Source organism: Haliaeetus albicilla, chromosome 6 (assembly GCF_947461875.1).
Source record: "Haliaeetus albicilla chromosome 6, bHalAlb1.1, whole genome shotgun sequence".
Classification (NCBI taxonomy): Eukaryota; Metazoa; Chordata; class Aves; order Accipitriformes; family Accipitridae; genus Haliaeetus; species Haliaeetus albicilla.
This window is the reverse complement of record NC_091488.1, coordinates 28,960,933-28,965,445: the sequence shown is the minus strand read 5'-3', so window position 1 is coordinate 28,965,445 and position 4,513 is coordinate 28,960,933.

Below are 4,513 nucleotides of genomic sequence, written 5' to 3'. Positions count from 1 at the left end.
AGCTCTGTCTGTGCAAGGGTTCCACAGAAAATCTGAGGATGGCATATGATTTTTAGTAAAGGACTAATGACTCTGATGTTTAAAAAATATGTAGCAGTATGTTGACCATCCTTTCAAGAATGATTTTTTTTTTCTTTATATTCAGAAGTTCTGAAGAGCAATGAATGTATGGGAAGGACAGATTAAATACTTCAGGATGTGTTTGGGGATGGGAGGGTTAAACCAGTGTGAGAAAAATTGGTACAGTGGGAATATGCCATTAGGCTATAGGTGCATATTATAAGAAAAAGGAACTGATCCTCAAAACTCGAGTTTTCATTTTATATAAATTGGAACTGAGTGGGGTAACTATTGCCTGAAGTTGATTTGTAGCCTAACCAGCAGTTCTGTTTGTTTTGTGCTTAGAGTGCAAGCAATAATGCCAGAACAGAAAGCAAGGTTTGTGAAGAAATCTTTCCATCAAACACCGAGGGAGAGAGGAGGCAGAGGAAGCTCGTAGATGTTTAACTGTCCTCCTGCCAGACTGAAAAAATCTACTACCTTCCTCCAACATCCCTCACACTTAAGTGGCAAACAAATAAAAAAGGAGTATGTTGAAGGCCAGCATTGTGATGGATAATCCAAAGAATGTTTGCACTGGACTACCTTAACACTTTTCCACCAACATTCACTACTGTTTATAGCATTATAGTAGCAAAAAAACAAACAAACGAAAAGAACCTGCTGTAGTGCCTGCTATTTTTGTGAACTACCTGTTTAAGCACATAAAGCTAATGGAAACTCAAATAAGCTAGTAGAAAAAACAAAGCGCATCTTCTAGGTCCACATGAAATGAAAGGCACATCTGTCTTAGGGTGATGAATTGCTTCATTTCTTTCTGAAATTTCTGGATGGTGTTTAAATACATCTATTAAATACTTTCTAAATAGTCTTTCATCAAAAAATGGTAACTGCTCATGTGATACTGACAGTAAAAGTACTGAGCAACCTGTAGGCAAAAACCAGAAATCTGAAATATAATATAAGGTGTCAATAATGTTTCCATTCATTGTAAGTGACAAAGTCATGGTTGCAAATGCAATATATCAGGATTTAGATGTTAGTGGCTTCATGAGTTTCCCATTTTTTCTGTGAACCTAATAGGAACAGGTTGTGAGGAAAAACAGTGATTAAAAGAATTGGGGGTTTTTCTGCAGCACTGAATTCTGAGGTCATTACTACTTGTTAAAATACTTATCCCACTCAAATAGTCATCTATTGGGTTTCTTGCAGACAGGGAGATTATGATAGTACATCTAGCTCTTGTTATTAGTTGGTAGTTTTCATCAGTATTCAAGATTAGTCCATTACTCTGAGCCATAGCCGCATCAGTATAAATCACCAATGCAAACACTAAATAAAAGTAAGTCTGTGTGGGAAGGACACTGCCGGTTGCTTTACTTTAAATAGTTTTTTCTTCTGTGCTACTTGCAGCACTTCAAAATGTGAAAATGCATTTTCTCTTGCTATTGAATTTTGTCCTTTCCCATTTAGTAAGCACTGGGGTACATGGAGATCTAAGCATGTACCTTTCCATGTGGTGAGCTCAGAATATGCTTTATTGTTTCGATATGATGCTTCTGCAACTTGAGACCCTGGTCTCACTGTCTGTGCAGCAGTTTATCTGCAAAATCGGTATTAGTATTACTTTACAGAAAGTTCTGACGAACTCCCTCATTTTAGTGGATGTACTACCAAAATTATGCAGTCTCCCACTCTGTCTCCAGCATACAGTGTGTAATGTATGCAAGATCATTGTATCCACAGTGAAGTTACTGTTAGGTGAGACAGCATCTCAAATTCTTGATCAGGAGGTTGATTTATTAGCAAACTATTATGAAAATTGCTCACTCTAAATGAAAAAAATAGTTTTAAACAGTCTCTAGTGTCCATCCAAATGAAACAATGAATGTATCTAATTGCCTGAATTGTTATTTCTCAATATGTAATTACAGGTGAACAAGTATGTTTCGTAGAAACAACTGTTCAACTGGTGAAGCTCTTTGTTTATTCATGGACTGAAAAAACATTGGGATACTGGAGCTATTTTCCAGGAACATCTCACTGACTAGTCAGCAAATTTTGTCATAAAGAGGGAGCTCATAAAATCGGTGTATGAAATGGGAAACACTATGTTTGAATCCAGGAGGAAATGAAAGGGTGGCAACTCTTAAAACTGTGAGACACCTCTTAAAATATCTACATTTGTTACAGTGGGGTTTTTTTCCCATAGGAGAATAAGGAGTAAGCATTTGTTTTAAAGGGGAAGTGGGAGAGAAAAGGTGAAAGTATGGACATGAAAATAAGGACAATGTTTACTAATTTTCTGACACTTAAGACCTGTTGAGGTCAACTGAGGATCTGACTTGAGGAAATCGATCTTTGGTGAATGTACTGAAGAAAGCAGAGCTATGCAGCACTGCAACAACTTTAGGATGGTTATGTGCCTGTCTTTTACACATTCTTTAGGTGTCTAAATCTCATAACCCGTCTAAGTATTTGATCACTCCAAGGGGTTATAAGGTGCACAAGCTTGTAATTTTATAACCTCAGCGTTATGTTAAACTGTAACCTTAATATTCTTTCCTTATAAGGAAAATTTAATTCCATTTACTTATGGCTTTGTGTTAATTAAAAAATGTCTATCACCATAAAGAGTTTCCTATTAAATGCTTTGGTCAAACAGAGGAACTGTAGGAAACATCATTGTGCTTACACTGCTCAAGTGTGTTGGTGGTTTCTGTTTCACCCATCTAAGCAACATGGTAGTTAAAGGATTTGTCTAATCTCAGATAAGATTGCTAACATAGCTGAAGTGTTCTCATCTGCTTTAAGTTTTAGTCAAATGAGTGTATGATTTCTAGAATGAAATTAAAAACAAATGAGAATAAAACTGTAAAATAAGTACTTGAACATCTCTATTCCAAGAACTAGTATACTTACTGTAATACTTATATCTTTTAATTTCTTCAGAGAGGTGAAGGGGTCACCAGTGTTTGGAGTCAACCTTAGCTTCATTTTTTTTTTTTGGTCTGCCAGCTTCATAAGTAGCACCCTTCCCAAAAAGCAGAGAAGTTACTTGTGCCACATGGTATGAAAAGGAAAGAAACCTATCTGCTAAGCGCAAGGAATTGGAAAGAGGTAATCTGGTATGGGGTTAATGGGAACAAAGATTGCACTCCACATTCCTCATTTGTTAAATGGGAAAATGACTTCCATTTCTCAGAGTTCATTGCAGAGTTTAATAAAAAAAATTTACAAAAAGACTTTTTGTAAATCCAACTTCTTACAAAACTTCTTACAATCCAGCAAGAGTTAGAGATAAAATTATTCTCTTCTTCCTGGGCTAAACAGTGGCATAACAAGATAAAGTGGCATATATCTACCAGCCCCTATGACATCAGATACCTATAATCAAAATAAGTGTTATTAATGAGTTAGTTCCATGCGATTTGTCATAAATCTACAGGCTAAAAAAATCTCCAACTTCTAAGAAGTAGAAATGTCTAGTATAGCATTTGACTGTACAGTAGGATGAGGATTCATATTTGGACACAGAGAAATGGCAGAGAAGCAAAATCAACAAAACTCAGATTAACGGCATGTAGAACGAAATTTCTTATGGATGCTGGTTAGTGTCACCCAGCCTAATCCAGTCATTTGTTTTTCTTTAGGAACAACAATGTGCTCTCTCAAGGCTGCAGACTGCCAAAACTAAAGGTACTATCTGCAGTGGTTTGCATGGCAAGCCCCAGTGTCTGTCAGATAACTAAGATTTTAATGGCAGAGGAAAATGTCGTTCACTGTCAGCAGTTGGTTAAGACCTCAACACATGATCTCCCCCTTCAATGTTATTCCACGTACTTAAGTACCTCTTTAGAAAGCACAGAGGTATAAAATGGAATTGGGAACCAAAGCAGATACCAAGTTATTCCAACCTGTCAAAGTTAAAACCTCCAGTAATCAAGGTTCACACACAAGTGTCTGGATTTCATTGGTACTGTACAACATCTGAAAGCACATACACACACTCTCCTTTTAAAAGAAGATACAGCTGAAGTGTGTAGTGCTGAACAAAGTGATGTCCCCTGCCCAACCATTTTAAACTTGCTGCCTAGGGCTGGGAACAGAGTTAAGGTCTTCAGAAACAATTTCCAGTGTCACAAAAATTTATTCTAATTAGAAGTAGCTGTTCTGATACTGCCCTCTCTATAAATATTCCTGCAACAGGAGTTACAAAAGAAGTGTTTGTTGCACTTTCATTTTCTGCAAATAAGTCATTTGTTTGGTTTCTTTGTTTGGTTTCCTAAAAGAAAGGAAATGGACAGTGAATGCCAGTAAGTGTCATTTCTCATTTTTGGTAGACGGACAATTCAAAATAATTAAAGGACAAATCTGAGGGGAGAATTAAGGCCCAAGACTGTTCAAATCTTTTTCCCTTCTGGCTTGAAGTGACTAGTTTAAGATGGTCACC